The 18,484-nt window shown below is 55.2% G+C and overlaps 1 protein-coding gene across 3 annotated transcripts in view; it reads right to left on the reverse strand.

Annotated features, from left to right (window-relative positions):
• Positions 1-17,392, reverse strand: part of PAK4 (p21 (RAC1) activated kinase 4) — a 42,254-nt gene extending 24,862 nt beyond the window's left edge. For 2 of the 3 annotated variants that reach the window (XM_025854624.2, XM_025854623.2), the window contains exon 1: positions 17,238-17,392. The gene's annotated coding sequence lies outside the window, so the exon portion shown is untranslated. Of the gene's footprint in view, positions 1-14,947; positions 15,057-17,237 lie in introns of all 3 variants that reach the window. The other variant, XM_073885128.1, reaches the window with a different exon arrangement.
• Between the last annotated feature and the right edge of the window lie 1,092 nt (positions 17,393-18,484).

The following is an 18,484-nucleotide window of genomic DNA, read 5'->3' on the forward strand; positions in this document are numbered from 1 at the left end:
AGGCTGAGTGCGAAAAAGCTTCCATTTACATAACATGCTTTTTTTTGAAATGTTAAACTTTTTTGCTTAATTTTATATTTTAAATTCTCTTTATCGTTAGTTCTTTACATTATGGTTGTGAAAATTGTTCTGTAACACATCACATTCTTGAAATGCAGGATTATAAAAATGGAGAACGGGTAGACGAGTGGTTGCCGGGAGTTGGGGACGTGCCAGGGAGGGGATGTGGCTATAAAAAGGCATCAGGAAGGATCCTTGTGACGGAATGTTCTGTACCTTGACTGTACCAGTGTCATTATCCTAGTTGTGGTCTCATACTAACTAGAGTTTTGCAAGATGTTAACACAGAGAAAGCCCCTGTTTCTTCCGTGGTATTTTTTAAACTGCCAGCGAATCTATAGTTATCTCGAAACAGAAAGTTTCACTTAAAATATTAATAATTTATGAAACACACCACACCCTTTCCCATTAGCCTTTGAACACGCTATTCGCTCTCCCTGGAACACCATTCCGTACACTAACTCTTGCTCCTCTTTCAGCCCTCGGCTCAGCTGTAGCCTCTTCCAGGAAGGCTTCCCTGATTTCCCAGGCCCAGTCCTCTGGGCTTCCTCCACCACAGCCGTGACAGTGGTCTATACTCCCCCTGAGGTCACTCTGGGCTGTCATGACTGGTGCTGTGTTTATCTATCTCCATCACTGGACCGCAAGTTCCCTGAGGGAAGACCATGGGCTGACAAGTCACCAGCCCTTCTTGGGCAGGGCCAGAGGCAGACGAGGTACGCGGTAAGCATCTACAGAATGAATGAGTAAATGGCAATAAGGACAGTAATATCCACAGCTCGCACTCGTGATGAGGTTTCTAAGTGCCACTCTCTTTTAAGTCCTCTACATGGATGAAATAACCTTTATACAATCCCATTTATCATGGGGAAACTGAGGCCCATAGGGGGAAGCCCCCACATGCCAAAGGTCACCCAGTGAGTAGGTGGCAGAGCCTGGGAGCAGACCCAGGCCTCCGCATCCAGAGCCTTTGCTAGTACTCTCCATCCCAAGGGCCTCTCTGCAAAAGGCCCAATGAGCTTGGCTAACAGGGGAAGCAGAGGGGCCCAGGGGGCAGGCCAGAGAAGAGATCATCCAGCCTCCAGCCCCCATCTGTTCCCACGTGGAGGGACAGGTGGACCCAGGATGATACCAGAGCCCCCTTTATCCCTTACAGGTGCTTGGGGAAGACCCCGTACATGTCACAGGCCTGTGACTGAATCCCATTTGGTGACCAGCGAAGCCAGAAGTGCCCTCCACGGACAGAAAATGCTCACTGTCACATGATGCAGTGGTTTCAACCCCCCCAGAGTGCTCTTCTGACACCCCACCGGGGCAGGGCTGCTTTCATCTGGCTACTGGGTGGGGGCAGCTCTGACCCACACTGGGGAACATGCCTGCGGGCACGGGACTTTGTTTACCCACCCGGAGAAACCTCAAAATATTGAGAGCAAGTGACAGCCAAGTGCTGGCGGTCGGGTACCATCATGCTCGGTTTTAAAAGCTACAGAGCAACGTGGGAGCCGGTTTAGGGAATCGCGGGGGGGGGGGGGGTGGGGGGGGGGGAGTGAGGCACAAATACGTGCAGGTGGGCACCGAGGGCTCTAACCAGGGCAGGAGTGTCTAAGGGGGGGGTCCGTCAGGTGACCCTGTCCCCCTGGGGGCATCAGATATCTGTCACAAAAACAGAGGCGACAATTAAAAGGAAGAAAAGGGGGGTTAAATTTATTTGCCAAGGCTAGAAAGAGCACATGAAGGAGGGGGCTTTTGGGGTGCTGGTGATGCCTGTCTTCTTGATCTGGGTGGTCGTTAGATGGGCGTATGCTTGATCATGATAATTATTCATGAAACCGAACAGGGCGCAGCAAACACCAGGGGCAGCGACTGACAGCTGGGAGCTTCGTCTCTACGCATGTGTACCTTCAATCTCTCTCTTTTGAGCCCCCCCCCCCAACACGCACGCACGCACGCACGCCCGAAAGCTGTAAACTGCTGCCGTAATCAGAACAGCAGTCCTCCTTGGCCCCTTGCCGCTCTTGGCCTGTTTCCTGCCAGGGAGACAGGCCCGGAAGCAGCCAGCCCTGGAGCCCTCCGAGGCGGCCACAACTCCACGTCTCTCCACCTCCCGGGCACTCTTGTGTCCTGTGGGAATCACACTCTTCAGGGAGCCTGTCTGGGCCATGGGAACATACCTATCCACGGTGCCCCTGCCCCAACCCGCCCTGGGGCACCAGCAGCCCATTCACACAGAGTGGGAGGAGTTATTTAAGATTTCAAGCGTCCCCAAGGCAGGGGCAGCCCCTGGCTGGCTCATCTGGGTCAGATGCGGGAGACGCAGCTACAAAGCGTTCTGTTCAGGCACCACACTAAGGCCAAACAAGGCAGCGAGCAGGGTGCTGTGGACACCCCCAGGTTGCAGAGGAGGAGAGTAAGGCTCAGAGCAGGGAGGTGCCGGCCCAAGGTCACAATGTGTATCAGAGCCAGGAGTCCGCGGTGGGTCTGACCCGGGCCCGATCCACTGACTAAACCATGCTCTTCTCTCGCTCGTTCATGCGCTCCACGACTGCATTGTGCGCTCACTGTGTGCCAGGCCCAGTTTCAGGCACTGGGGACAGAGCAGGAAATGAGAGAGCCCCCCCTTCCCGGAGCTGACATTCCTGTGGGGGAGATGAGACAAAACGCAAGTCAACAAACGAGTATGCAACGAGAGGGAGAGGGCAGAGAAGGGCCCAGAGGGGGCTGGCGCTGGAGCCAGACCAGAGGGCCGTGAAGAGGCCACGTGGCGAGCCAGGGAAGCGCGTCCAGGGTAGAGGGAAGGGCCACCGCAAAGACCCAAGGACTAAAGCCAGCCTCACACGTGCCAGAATGTGCACAGAGGCCAGCGCAGCCAGGAGGGAAAAGTGGTGAAGCTGAGGTCAAAGAGGCCTGCGCTAAATGCAGAGGACGAGTGGCTTGTAGAGCGCGCACCAGGCATCACGCCCTTTTCTGTACGGTCTCCGTCTGCCCGAGGCCTGACCACAGCCCTCCAGGGGAGCTGTCGCCCCCGTCACGTTCCAGAGGGGGAAGCGAAGCCAAGGACACAGCCAGGGTAGGAGGGTGGCTCCGTGCCTCAAGATAACCACCAGGCCAGCTGAACTGGGCACAGTCAAGGATGGGGCAGCTGGGGGGGCAGAGAGGGCTCTCGGCTGGGGGGCCCAGGAGCCCAGCAACGTAGGAGCCCAAAGTTGTGCACACCTACAACAGACGGTTCGTGGAAGCTGGAGGCTGACACCCAGCCCCTGGCTCCCAGGCCCCCGCAGTTCCTGACCCTCGGTCCTCAGGCCCCTCTGCTCAATCTGGTACCAGTCTGATCACAAGCAAGGGAAGAATTTTTTTTTCCCCCATCTATTCAATTTTTTTTAATTTAATGGAATTTATTTTATTTTATCTTACTTTAAGTTTTATTTTTTTTCAGTAATCTTGACACGCCACGTGGGGCTCGAACTCACAACCCCAAGAGCAAGAGTAGCATGCTCCACTGATGGAGCCGGCCAGGCGCCCCCTAAATTTATTTTAAAAGTGACCCAGACGCTAATGTTGACCTGAGGTTCACACATAGAGCACCACCGGTGAAAGAAACAGAATCCGAATATAATCAAGCCCCTAGACCTAAGTCCCAGTTTACAGGAAGCACAGGGGACAGAGAAACAAGTCGAATGACACCACAAGGATTCATTGGCTGGATCCAGACTCTGGAAAACTCAAGGGGACAAAGGACAGGGGTCTTTGGCAGATACACAAGGCAAACAGCAAGCACGCAGAAGCGCCGATGCGAGAAATCCTATAGACTACCGAAGACTTAAGGGACCTGTCAACCAAACGCAAAGCGCAGACTTTGGATTCCAAATCAAACACACTGAAAAAGGATGGTAAGACAATTGGGGGGAAATGTGAGGATCTTAAGGAATCACTAGTTCTTTTTTTCCTGTGACAATAGTATTGCGGGGTTTGTTTTCTTAGACTCTTTAATCTCTTAAAGGAGAAAAATCTGAAAAATTGATGGCTCAAGTATATGATGTATGGGAACTGCTTTGAAATAATCAGGGAGGTGGGGCTTGGGTTACAGATAAAAAAGCCTGGTCATCACTGGTAATTGCAGGACACCAGGGACAATGACGGGAACAGGGGACGTGGGGAAGGCATGAGACCATTCTCCCGAGCATGAGTGACCACTTCCATTATACAAAGATTTTAAACATTCAGCAAAAGCAAATGTGACCTGATCGTAACAGCAAAGAATTACGGATCGCTCACCGGGTGAATCTTTGTTACTGAATCCAAACACGTGTCCTGCCTCTAATAACTGTAACAGCGATCACGGTCAAGGCGACCATAATGACATAACGATGGCAGCGCTGTGCTGAGCGTCACACACGCCACTGACTCACTCACTCCTCCCAGCTACCAGGGAGGCAGCAGGACCCCCTCTCCTCCTGCTCCAGATGTGGGAACCAAGGCTGAGAAATCTGGGGCTCCGGGCCTGACCCGAGGCCACAGAGAGGCTCTGTCAAAGCTAGAGAGGCCCAATGGGGAGCCTTTGCCCCAAGCGGATGCAGGAGAGGTGGACAGTGAGCCCAGGACTCATTCCCCCTCGTTCCCGTTGAACAGTAAAGCTTCCTGCAATGCAACAGTCACATTTTAGCACGAGCTTCTGCCGAAATTAAACGTTAGGCCACCCCACGGGAGCCCGAAATGGTAACCGGCCACAGATGACACCAGCAGACTTTTGGGCCCATGGAAGGATCTTGGGTCACAGGCTCCGTCATGTCAGGGTCCGCCTGCCTGGGCAGTCCTCCCACAAGGTCGCAAAGCCGGTCCCAGTACCCTCAAATGTCAGTGGGACGTGTGCCCCCCCGCCCCCCAATCCAGGTGCCAGGAGAAGCGAGGGAGGCTGGCGAGGTGACATCGGCATCCTTCCCATCCCCATCCTGGGCCCGTGGGAACCATCTCCCTCTGTGGCTTCAGTGGGATCCTGGCTAACAGGGGAAGCCAGGGAAGCTTCGACCGGCAGAGAAGGGAAGCAGAAATTAAGGGCGGGAAAGAGGGAGAGACACAGAAGGCAGAGACATGGAGAGAAAGAGGAGAGGAGGGAGACAGAGAAGGCGGCCTGCCAGGAGCCTGGAGGACCGACGGATGGAAGACAGGACAGCGGCAGAGGCTGCAGCACCCATGGAAGCCTCTGGGCCTGCGCGGCCTAACCTGTAACTCGACTGTGTGCTTGTGGGGGTGATGTGGCTGAATCACGCTATGTCAGAAGCCTAGGAGAGCCCCAAACATTGCAAAAGTGAACATATTTGCTATCATTTCTGGAGGCCAGTGGCTCTCATCCCAGCTAGTCACACTGGGAGCTTAAAGGAAAAAAACAAAAAAAACCCCAAATAATGCTCAGGCCCCATACCCAGAGACTGGGATTCAAATGGTCTAGGCTTGGGGTACTGTATGGTTGCCCCCACCACGCGGAAGGGCAGGGGCAGTGCCCAGGAGGCCCCTCTGCCCCTCTGCCTGCCCACCCTCCCCCACTTTGGGCCACTGGGAGTCTGGGGCCTACTGAGGAATGCAAGGAATGAAGCCGGGCCTGGCACGGCCATCTCCGGGTCCCCTCCCCCTTCGAGAACTCCCAGGAGCCCATTCTGTGTCTGGCCCAGGCGGAAGCCTCCCCTGGGAAGGCATCAGCTAGCACGAGGTCTCCCAGCCCTGAATCCCCCCTCCCGGCCTTCTCCTTGGAGCGCCAGGCCCAAACCCCTTCTCCTCTTGGGTCCCCTCCAGCTCAAATGCTGGACCACAGGGCCCAGCCCAGGGGTCCCCTTCACTGAGCGCTTATCAGTGGTGGAGTGAGTGACCCTGACAGCCGACAAGGAGCCCGCAGAACTTATCACCTGCTCTGGTGGGCCGGGGTGACCTGAGAAGGCTTCCCAGAAGGGGTGACCTTTAGGTCAAGACACAAAGAACACACGAGAGGAGAGCACTTAACAAAGATCAGGAAGGCTAACGTGCAAGCAGACAGGGGCACGGTCTGGTCCAGCAGGGGAGGGACCAGGTTGGGCCCTCTCTCCAGGCAGCAGGGGACGTGGATGGATTTCTTTTTTTTTAAGATTTTTTTAAATTTATTTATTCATGAAAGAGAGAGAGAGAGAGAGAGAGGGGCAGAGGGAGAAGCAGGTTCCCAAGGAGCAGGGAGCCCGATGCAGGACCTGATCCCAGGACCCTGAGATCATGACCTGAGCCGAAGGCAGATGCCCAACCATCTGAGCCACCCAGGCGCCCGACGTGGATGGATTTCAAACAGAGAAGCCCCCCCCCCCCCCCCCCCCTGTGCTGACTTCAGCCACACCTGCTGGTCCCCTGCCCCCCCATCTTCTTTCACGGGGATGGAGAACACCAGCTGGCCCCCCAGACAGTGCCAGGGGATCCCCAGATCCTGCCACCCCCGCGGGGTAGGGCCAGGCCCTGGCTCCTTCCTGCCACGCCGTGAGGAGACCCTACCAGAGCTGCTTCCCGCAGCCCTGAGCCTGTTCCCCGATAATTAAACCGTAAGCTGATTAGTCAAGGAAAACCTTTAATTAGCCCTTGAAATCATTCAGGAAAATTACAACCTCCTCTCCGGGCACACTGCCCACCCTCTGCTTAGGGACTAGGAGTGGTGCCAGGGAGGAAGCAGGGTTGGGGGAGGAGGGCAGGGGGCTCCTGGCCCTAATGTGAGCCTTACCCAGCAAAGGCCAAACCTAGGATACAAGGTGCCTCGTGGGAGGGGCAGGCACAGACTCCCCGGGCCACATCACAAACTACCTCAGAATAAATCCACCAAAAAGTGGGCAAGGACGGTGCTGGAAAAGTATGGCACTCTCCTGAGACACATCAGAGAAGACAAATAAATGGAGAGATAGACCACATTCATGGACTGGGAGACTCAATGTCATGTCTGTGTGTGTGATGAGATGCATGTCTAATATTTAAATAGAATTCAAAGAGCCAAGAATGGCCAAGACACTCTTGAAGAGAAACAAGTAGGAGCGCTTCCTCTCCCCAAGATCAAAACTTCTTATCAATGACAGAAATGAGGGCTGGGTGGTAGTATGCAGGAACAGGCATCCAGCAACAGACTCACTTATAGAGACGCATGATTTATGATAAGAGTGACTGTGGAGAAAAGTCAGTCTGTTTTTAGTAAATGGTCCTTGGATGATGGGAGATCCAGGCAAAGAATATGAAACCGGATGCCTACCTCACACCACACACACACACACACACACACACACACACACACACACACACACACACTTCCAGGACAAAGAAAGGCGAGAAGCAGAATTCTAAAACTCTAAAGGATATGAGTGATATATTTGACCATATTAAAATTAAGCGCTTATAAAGAAAGCAAAAAGACGAACAGCAGGCCGGGAGAATTATAGCATCTTCGAAACAAAGGCTCTCATCCAGAACCGAGGATTTAACTCGAAGAAGTAACAAATAAAAATGCAGACAGCCAGATGGGAAATAGGCAAGTGACTTGAATGGGCTCTTCACAAGAGAGGAGTACCAGACGTTCCAGGGGACAGGTGAAAAGCGGCTCCACCCAACAGGCCACCAGGGAAATGCAAATCCGCACCTGGAGGAGCTAAGGCCAGATCTGCTCAGCGCCAGTTCCGAAGGATGGGCTAGCACTCACCACGGGTGCCACCCTTCCCCTCCCGACTGTGAAATGGACCGAATGGTCATAGCCACCTTCTGGGATCCCTGGAAGGGCTGAGCAGACGCAGGGGAGTGCTACGCGGGGCACTGGGCCTGGCACGGCGCAAACCTTCAATTAGTTTTCCCTATTAATCAGCCTAAGGAATACTCACTCCCCAGACCCGAGGTCATTTCAGGCCTTCCCCTGCCTCGGGGCAGGGATGCCCCAGAAGGCTGAGAGTCCAAGAGACAGACGCTAAATGGGTAGCAACTGGATCTGTTTATCCACCAACCACTGGGTCCCTGGAGGCCACAAAGGGCCAGGCAGTCCAGAGTATATGTAGGAGAAAAATGAAAATAATCACGTTCATATTTATACCCCAGGCACTGGTGTAAGTATGTTAGGAGCAGAGCTTCAGAGATGCCCTAGAACACCTGAGTGGCCTCAATTCTAGAGAAGAAGAACAAGCGAGACGTGGAGAGGCCCCGAGTGGCTGTCTGCGTTCAAATCCAGACCGACCACAGAACCGATAGTGATGTGAGCCACCCTTCGGTTCCTCAGAGGTCCCCGCGCTCTCCCCTCCCCTCCCTCAGCCAACTCCTGCTCACCCTTCCAGGGGCATTCCCTCCTCACTGGGGGCAGATCCCCCACCATGCACGGCGGCAGGGTGTACTCAGGGCTTATCATTCCTTCCACCCCCCACATTCGGTCCGCCAGCGCTTACTGAGCCACCCCGGCACGTACACATCAAGCTGAGGTTACAACAAGGAACACAGTAAGGGTCCCCCGCCACCACCCCCCAACCCATGAAGCCAAGTTATGAGGAGGAAGGAGGACAAGAAGCCAACTGACCCACAAATCACAGAGTAATGTAATGACGGGTGCCACAAAGAAACTCAAGCCCAGGAAGGTGGAAGAGGGAAAGAGTGGCAGGTCCCAGACGAAGCGTGTGAACCAAAGGCCCTGCGGCAGGACCCGGCCTGGAATGTTCCAGGAACAGCATGGCAGGAGAGGAGTGGAAGCTCGCAGGAAAGCTGGGCCAGGATCTCATGATCCCCCCCACCCAGAGTTGAAGCCACAGGAGGGTCCCCAGCAGGGCGGTGATGCGATCTGACCCCAGCTCCCTCTAGCTTCATGTGAGGACAGACTGCGGGGGGGGGGGGGGGGGGGGGGGGGGGGGGGGGGGGAGATGGGGGCTTGGGAGTCCAGCTTATTTTACCTGTGTGCGTGTGGATCTGGGACCAGGGTCTGGGTCTCCTGCCTGACGGAGCTCACAAGGGGCCGCCTGTGGGGCCGGGGCTAGCTTCCCTGGAGAATTCCCTGGAGAAATGTGTGCAGGCCCGCCCGCACGCCCGGGGCAGACGTGTTCAAAGGCATTGACACCCGCACAGCAGGAGACAAGAGAGATCAGCTCTGGGTTGTTCTCACACTAGAAGAGGACACAGCAACGAGGCGGGGACGAACTACGGACATGCTCAGCCACGTGGCTGGACCCCACAGACCAGGGATGAAAGAAGCCGGCTGCTAACAAGACCTGCGGGGGGACTCCATTTCTGTGAAGTTCAAAAGCACGCAAGGTGGCACTCTTATAATTCAGGGATGCACGCCTGGCAGGGACTCTCCAGAAAGGCAGGGACACGGTGACCCCCAAGGTCAGGGGAGTGATCGCTACCGGGGTCGTGACGGTGACGGGGGCGCTCCTAGGGTGCGGCGTTCCGTCTTCCCCCAAGTGTGCAGAGGTGTTTGTTCATCTCATAATGATGTTAAACTGACACGTGCACTTAGGCCCATTTCCAGAGGCACGTTACGCTTTGCAATCACTAAAGGTTTAAAAGTAGAAGAATTATAAATGTACGTAACTATATATACACAGCACGGCATCTCAGAGTCAGATCATCTGGGGCCAGGCTGCTGTGGAAGATTCGGGGGAAGGCCCCCCGTGGGCAGCAGAGGAGGGGTCCCCAGGGAGAGAGGAGGCAGAAGTGCCTGGGGGGTCCTCACCTGAGGGAGTTATGCTGAAGAGCCCTGCCTTCCGGCCATGTCCTACTTTCTCCCCATCCTTCACATGGACCGTGGAGGGGAAGGGAGGGGAGGGCAGGAGGGGAGCAGGAGGAGGGCGGGAGGAGTCCCAGGATAGCAGGCCGCTTCCCGTTGTGTGGGAGTGGCTGGAACCAGCCTGGGGAAGCCAGGCCCAACGGCAGCACAATGGCGCTTTGCTTTATCGGGAGTTTCCAGGCCCAGGCCGGGCACCTGGGGGTGGAAGCGGGGAGGGCCTGGGAGGGACCGCGCTGTCTGGGGACCCCGCCCGGCGCCCCCACCTGTCAGGCTGCTCCCCTCCAAAGCCCGGAAGGAAGGCACAATGGGGGGGGCCTTCTAATCCCTCAGGCTTAGTTTGGGGGTGGCAGAGGGAGCGACCCCAGGCAAGTCTCCCAGGTTCGCAATCTCTTCCCCTATGAAAGAGGAATCATAGTTAACACCTACATCTTGGGGTGCTGGGGGCGTCCAATAAGTTAGCTCACAGGAAGCACTAGAACGAGGCCTGTTAATAGTAATGATACAGAACGAGGCTAAGAGTAGTGACAGGAACAGCTAACAGTCTTTGAGCACTTACTATACATTTTGCTTGACGATGATGCATTTATAGCCTCAGAACAACCCTGAGGCGGCACCGGTATCATCTCCATTATGGAGATAAAGACACCAAAGCACAGAGCAGTTAAGGGACTTGTCTGGGACCCCACACAGCTAGTAGTGGCGCGGCTGGCTCCAGAGCCCAAGCCCTCCGCCTCCATGGTGTCACACAAGTTAGGGACTCCAGATTGGAGCCAGGCAGGCCTGGGTTCCAGGCCTGGATCTGCCCCTTATTTGCTGAGGGATTGCCAGCCCGTGCCTCGGTTTCTCCTTCTCAGGGAAAGTAAAAAATACGACGGAGAGACAGCTCCTGGGAAAGGAAGCCCAGGTGGCTTTCAACAAACACAAAGATGCTCCACTTTACTCACTTTAAAATCAGAACCATGACGACAGAACCACGGCGAGAACCTTACCTGACTGGCAAAGGCCAAGGCATCAGCTACCACCCCAAGCACGGGGCCAGCACGCAAGGAAGCCCCGGCGGCCATCAGACGTCGGGGCTGGGGCGCAAACAGGCTCATGCTCTTGGGCAGGCCTGAACGCTGCTGGCCGAGCTACTGGGGTGCACATCTCAGACCCCCGAGCCCACGTCCAGAGCTGAGCCCAGAGCTGCGCTCCCATGCGCGTGCGGCCCTGTTCTGAGGAGGGACAGACCCGAAGGGCCTGAAGAGCCAACAGCGAGAACACACGTGTGTCAGGGAGTGGCACACGCCACAGAAAGCACAAGGAAGCATTTCCGGGTCCAGACACGGAACTGAAGAGTGAAACCTGCAAGGCCGCTTCCCGTTGTGTGGGAGGGGGAACGCACCGCTAAGAATGCAAACGGGGGACGCTGGCTCCATCTGGGTAGAAACAAAAGGGGGCAGAACACACGCAGGGACACATATCCTAAGACAGAAGAGACGCTGGGAACAATGGCTGTCTCGGGGAAGGGGATGGGCGGCCAGGCTGGGAAAGGGAAAGGGATTCCCTCGTGGCTGTATACCCTTCTGTGCTGTGCGCAATTATTATTTAGGGGAATAGGTGACGCATGCGCACGGAGCAAAAAAATGTGCCTTCTTGAAATGAAAATGCTGGAAAAGAGAAATGAGGTTAATGACACCTCCTGCTCAGGGTCTCTGGACAGAGCCACTGTGCTGATGCTCATCCAGCACACATCTGGCGCCTGGCGGGCCGCGAGCTGCGGGTGAGTCCAGTATCACTAGAGGCTGGGAGCCGGTGAAGGGGAGGCTGCAGCCCAGCGGGGACAGGGCACGAGGAAGGAAACGGAAATTGTTAAAATTGTTGAATTATAAATTGTTACAAGCTTATTGTGTGCCAGGCCACTCGGGGAGCTCTTCACCGCATGATCTACGATCCTCCCAACAGCCCATTTAACAGGTGAGGAATGTGAGGCCCACAGAGGCTCCAGCTCTTCCCCAGGGGCCCCAGCTAGGGGGTCGGGGACCAGTGTGGACTGCATGGCCCCCGCAGAGAAGTCGCCATTGCCCCTGAGGATGGCGGAAGCACCCGGAGAAAGGCAGGGCAGGACCAGAGGGCCCCGGGACACAGGCTGCCGTGAGTGGTAGCTTCTGTGGCATCTGCTGTCACCAGCTCCCCTGGGACCTGGGAAAGCTCCCCTCTGACCCTCCTTGCCCCCCGCCCCCCGGCCCCCGACACCTTCCTGTGGGCCCAGGCATCTGGCAGAAGACAAGCCCCAGCCCCGGAAAGGGTGGCGGGGGCGGGAAGGGTCCCATTTCCCTGGCCGCGACTTGGAAGGAGGCTGCTTCCTGCTGGCAGCAACTGTGGCGGCCTGGCTCGGGTGATGGGTTAAACAGCTGCTGGGGACACCCCGACCGGCGTCTGGCCAGGAAGTCTGGTTTACTGCGGGCCAGCAGGACAAGGAGGGGTGAGGCTGTGGGGAAGAAAGAGAAGGGGTTCGGGGGGCCCCTGAGGGAGGTAGGGACCCAGTGCCCAGAAACACCCCAGGTTGAACTGACCTCCAAGGAGCTTCCATCGAAAGAGGAGCCGGGGTAAGAACCAACTGGCCAGGAAGCGGCCTTGTCTTACCCAAACCACTTCCAAATCACGGGAGGGCAGCCACCGCAGGTGGTGAGTCTATAGCCCGAAGGCCTGGAGTTCAAGTCCTACCTCTGCCGCTCACCTGCTGTGTAACCTTAGGCACGTCACGTACCTCTGTGGGACTCAGTTTTCTCGTCTCTGAAATGGGGATAACAACAGTACCTACCTACCAGTAGGCTGTTGTGGAGATCAAATGGATTAATATGGGTAAAGTAAGGGCGCCTGGGTGGTGCATTCGGTTAAGTGTCCCACTCTTGATTTCGGCTCAGGTCAAGATCTTGGGGTCGTGAGACTGAGTCTCATATTGGGCGTGGGGCCTGCTTAAGATTCTCTCTCTCCCTCTCCCTCTGGCCCTCACCCCCATGTACGCACAGGCTCTCTCTCAAATAAAAATAAAATCTTTAAAAATTCCCTCCTCCATCGCTGCCCCCCCCATCCTACCCACCCTCCTCTCCTGCTTGGACCCTTATAGCAGGCTCCCTGTGGGTCTCCCTGCTGCTGCACCCCAGGATCCACTCCCCACAGGGCAACACGAGTAATCCTTATTAAAGGGAAACGATGTTGCTTAAAGCCTTCCAGTGAGTCCGCATCACACACTGAATGCAATCCACGCTCCTTACCTCCACCTGTCAGCCTCTGGTACATCTGCCACACCTTCCCCACCTTCCTGATCTCACTGCCTCCTCTGCCACATGGGCCTCCCTGATGGTACCTGACCATCCCAAGCTCATTTGGACCTCAGGACCCTTGCACTTCCTGTACCCGCTACCCGCTCTATTCTTTCCACCTCCTTTCTTAGGCCTGGCTCGCTCTTTCTCATCAGTCAGATGTCTCCTCCCCCAGAAAGTCCTCACTGACTTCCCAGGCTGGTCAGGGGCCTCCTTCAGATTCCTACAGTCCCTGTGCCCCCCGTAACCTAGCCCTGATGCTGCTCTTCGTGCTACCTCCCCCCAGCGCTGACACTCTGGGCTGTCACTGTCTCAGGATGGGTCTGTCTTCCTTTGTATACTAAAATCCATGCAGGCAGGGCTAGGGCTGTGTGGGTCGCCAGTGGGACCAGTGGTCACACACAGGGTGTAACAAGGCTCTGTCCCTCCCTTTCCACACTTCACCTCCTTCCTGCCCCCTTCCTGAGGAGGTTCAAGCCAGTATGGTCTCCTTTCCCACTGTTAGCCCTGAGAGATGCCTCCCAAGGACAGCTGGATCAAAGCTGTGGTCACTGTCCTGGATGTCCCAGAGGGCAAAAGCCTAGGTGTGGGGGCTCGGTGGGTGTCAGGTCCCCGCTAGGCCCATATCATGTGAACCATCTCCCCAGCTGTTCCCAGTCAGCCCAGAGGGCCATAAACCCACCATCTCATGGCTGAGTAAAGCACTTCAGCAAGGGCCACAAACTTGCCAGAAAGCAGGACATGGAGTGAAGGGAACCCTGAAGCCCTGTGGGAAAGCAGACTGGTACAACTGCTTAAGAAAACAATTTGGAAGGCCCAGCATGTCCACGGTGAGCCACAAGCCCAAGAGAGACTCTGGCCAGAGTATACAAGGAAACGCATTCTAGAATGTTCGATTTGGCGTTGTCACTGTCCCAGTGGGAAAGCACCTCAATGTCCACCAACAGGTGAACAGGTGACTCCTATGTGGCACAATCACAAGAATAAACACTCACAGCAGAGACGACGAATCCTAGAGTCACACACACGTCCTTGCAGAGAGAAACGCAAACTCGAGTGCTGAGCAGAAAAGAGCAGGTTGTTCACCGGGATGTCACTTATATCAGCCGTCAAACTGTAAAACAGTGGTGGCCCACCCCGGCTGGCCACTGGAACCACATACTGAGGCCCGCCCCACCCCCAACCAAATGAATCCAAGCCAGACTCTCCCAGGCTGGCTTGGGCCACGGCAGTTTTGAAAGCTCTCCGGGTGACTGCAGCGAGGAGCCAGGATCAAGAGCTGCAGCTCTATCATCTGTGATACATTCAAGGGTAGTAACAGTAGGAAGACCTGCAGAGAGACACTAAACACCAAATCCGGTGCTGGGGCAAGGAGCTGGAAGAGAGGCTGGGGGGGGAGGGGGGCACTGGACACCATCCACCCTGAGAGTCCCGTCCCAGGCCAGATGCTGGAGGCGTGGGGGTTCTGTTAATTGAAGACTTTACTTTTCCCCCTAATCTAAAATGTATCCTCAGGAACAAAACTGGCAAGTTAAGAAATCACTTGCCCGGGCGCCTGGGTGGCTCAGTTGGTTAAGCGACTGCCTTCGGCTCAGGTCATGATCCTGGAGTCCCGGGATCGAGTCCCACATTGGGCTCCCTGCTCAGCAGGGAGTCTGCTTCTCCCTCTGACCCTCTTCCCTCTCGTGCTCTCTATCTCTCATTCTCTCTCTCTCAGATGAATAAATAAAATCTTTAAAAAAAAAAAAAAAAAGAAATCACTTGCCCAAGGTCCCACAGCTGGGGACAGGGTAGGGACCTGAATTCAGGTCTCTGATGCCAAAGCCCTAGCCCTCCTTACCTGCGCCAAGCTGGGGATGCTGAGCGAGCTGGCACCACGAGCACAGGACTGCCTGGCAGTGTGCCCACCTGGTGACCCTGCCAGAGCTGGAAGGGGGTGGCGCGGCTGCCTGAAAGAACCAGGAGGCAGGTGGAGAGGGGCCCTCCTCCATCTCTGAGGTCCTCCCCAGGTGGTGGCGGCAGCAGGACTAATGCCAACACAGCACGGAGCCAGGGCCGGGGCCACGTGCTTTCCGCTCTGCACCCTCCCGGCCATGCCATGAGGTGGTCACTATCATTTCCATTTTGCAGAGGAAGAAACGGAGGCCCAGGAAGTTAAGTGACTCACCTACGGTCACACAGCCCGTGAGTGATGGAGCTGGGTCTGTGCCAGTCCCCAGTGCTGCTCCGCAGCCCCTGATCCACTGCTCCCCCACTCCCAGGCTGGGCATCCTAGGGGTCCAGATGCAGCTGTGTATTGCTGGCTGGGGGTCTGGTTCCAGTCTGCTCCCACCAAGGGACACCGAGAGGCCCTGGAGGCCCGGGGGTTCTGCGTCTTGTCGGCTGGGGCAGTCCCAGCACCGAGCACAGTGTCCAACATTCAGCCACCAACCACCAAGCACCCTCCACTGGCCACACAGTGCTTCAGGGGGGATTCAGGGAAGGAACAACATGGAGAAATTCCATGCCATGTGGGGCCCACATTCTTTGGCGGGGGGACAGACAACACAGGGTGCCCTGACAAACAAGATAAGCACAGAGCAAAGGCCTGGGGAGAAAACCGGATAGGGAGATAAAGAGTGTGTGAGGGACAGTGAGAGGCAGGTGGTGCTGTTAGGGCTGCACGTGGGTGACTGTAAGGGGGGGAGGGGCAGGGAAAGGATTCCAGGCAGAGGGAACAGGAAGGTCAAAGACCTGGAGGGTGGCATATGCCTACAGAGTTGAAGAACAGCAAACAGGCCGGTGGGGCTGGGGCTTGAGAAGGGACGGGGAGAGCCACAGGAAACGAGGTGGGAGCGATCTGGGACCACCATGAGAGCTCGGGGTTTTAAGTACAGAGAACACCAGGCTTTGTAGTGGATCCCACTCAGGGACACCCTCCCCAGTCAGAAAACCATCAGACTCACTTGGACTCTGGGCCACCCACAAACACCCCACTCCCGTAGATCCATGAGAACTTCTCTTCCCAGATCACACCCTTCCAGGGAGCCCAGAGACAATCCATTCCAGTCCAGGGAGTGGCTCCGCCTTGCCCAGCCCCCTGCTTCCAGGAACAATCTTCAACAATCTACAATGTAACAACTGGGGGGCAAGAGCTCTGGAATCAGTCAGACCGAGCTTGGAAACTGCCTCTGTTACTCAGCAGATGCTACCTGAGCCTCAGTTTTCCTGTCTGTAAAGTGGGTCTACTCAGTACCCACTTCACAAGCTTATGGTATAATGAAACAAGACCGCTGAGCACAGTGTTAGCCCTCATTAAATATTAGCCAAAACTGTGATTATTTGAGAGGCAATAAAGCATAGTACGTCTCTAGGCACAGAACTCGAGTCTGAATCCCAACCCCACAACTTAGTCATTAGATGATCCTGGGCAGATCACCTGGGCTCTTAATAACAGTGCCAACCCCATAAGGTTGTAGAGAGCATTAAATATACGGAAAGCATCTAAACGACCTGGCACATAGTGATTTATGAGTGTTTGGATTATTTTCACTATTTGTGGGAGGAGGCTCCCCTTTACCTGGCCAGGAAGCACCTCTGATCTCTCTCTCGGGCATCCCTCTCGTCCTCCCCAGCAATGTCTCCCACTAGGGTTTTAACTACTGACCCTCAGGTACATCATCTGTCGGATTCTGACCTTTGCCCCCTTTGGCCACGCCCCACATTTGATCCCTTAAAAAGGTGCCCCCCAACCTAAATCTCATGCATCTGATCGGCTGGTTGCTCCTGTAAACCTCCAAACCACCGCCCCGCGCCCATGGCTGTGATCTCCGACTCTGGTAAGCGCACCCTCCCTTCAATTGATTAAGTTTGACCCCCATTTTTTGACACTCGCCCCGACCCCCTCGAACGGGCCCCACTTCAAATTTCGAACTTTGTGATCCTCTTCGCCACGCCCCCTTCGCGAGTTTGACCTCTGACCTCCTCTACACCACCCTCCCCAGCAGCACTGACTCCCGACCTCTCCGAGGCGACCCTTCCCTCCTCGAGTGAACTTTGACCCCAACGGCCCCGCCCCCTACTTGCGTAAAAGCTCTCCCACCGCCATCGCTCGGCCCACCCTAATCCCCTGGCCTGACCGCTGATCCTACCGGCTCGGCGCTGCAGTCGCTCGCGGCCTAGCTGCTCGACCCGGAATTCTGGACCCTCACACAGCCCTCAGCTCTCTTGCGCCGCCGCCACCGCGGCCACTGCCGCCGCCATGTTAAATCCCCAACGAACATCCGGGGCTTTCCCCCTCGCCGCCCACCAGTCCCCATAGCAACGGGGCTGACCGGGCAGGGGGCAGGGCCCGCTCAGGGGCGGAGCTGGGCCATTGGCCGAGCCCGCTCCAGCCTCTGATTGGTGCAGATTGTCCAATTGGAGACCTTCGGGCAGAAAATGCCAAGCGGGGATTGGAAAATTTGGAAAGGGTGCGGGGAAGCTGGCTCCCCGCCCAATCGGGTTCTTAAAGGGGAAAGGACTATACGCGTGTAAAGGTCGCACCTTACACCAAAACACGCTTACGTGCCACACACCTGGCCAAATGCTTTCCTTGCATTGTCTCACTAAATACTCACTAAAACCCCATCGTATTATTAATACCCATTTTACAGATAAAGAAACTGAGGCTCAAAGGGGTGAACTAGCTGCCTCAGAATTACAGGAAGTAGATAATGAGTTTTGAGTCTGTCTGAGTCCAGGAACTTGACCTGCAACCAAGACACTATTTGATCTTAATCTTTTCTGTAAGTTTTTAAAAAGTAATTAATTCATCAAAAAAGAAAAAAAAAAAGGAAAATACCCGAAAACAACAACAACAAAATCCATAAGCGAAACCCGGACATCCTCTCCTGTGATTTCACTCGCTGGGCCCCAGCTACCTTGCTCTTCCAGAAAAAATATCCGGAACTCCTCATCCTTAAGGTCTTTTCATTGGCTTTTCCTTCTGTTTGGGATAGACTCTTCCCCCAGGTATCAGCAGGGCTCCCTTCCTCGCCTCTTGCAGGGTTTTACTCAAGTATCACCTTATCAGTGAGCTTATTCCTTCCCACCCTAACTAAAGCAGCCAACATCCATCTTGCATGTTACTAAGCCCCTCCCCTTATCTGCTTTTTCCTGTTTTCCTGTTCTAATCACCTTCTAACAAACTAGATGATTAGTTAATTGTAGTTAGCTTTTCGGTTGTTTACTGAAATGTCAACTCCATGAGAGCAAGGATTTTTATCTGTTTTGTTCACTGTGCATGCCCAGTGCCCTTGCACTATTGGCACGTAGATGCTCAATAAACATTTGTTGAATGGATGGTTGGATGAGTCCTAATTTCACCCCCTCAGAGATACTCTTAAATGCTAAGTGC

The sequence above is a fragment of the Callorhinus ursinus genome, unplaced genomic scaffold (genome assembly GCF_003265705.2).
Source record: "Callorhinus ursinus isolate GAN/ISIS: 27379988/994484 unplaced genomic scaffold, GSC_fseal_2.0 scaffold61, whole genome shotgun sequence".
Classification (NCBI taxonomy): Eukaryota; Metazoa; Chordata; class Mammalia; order Carnivora; family Otariidae; genus Callorhinus; species Callorhinus ursinus.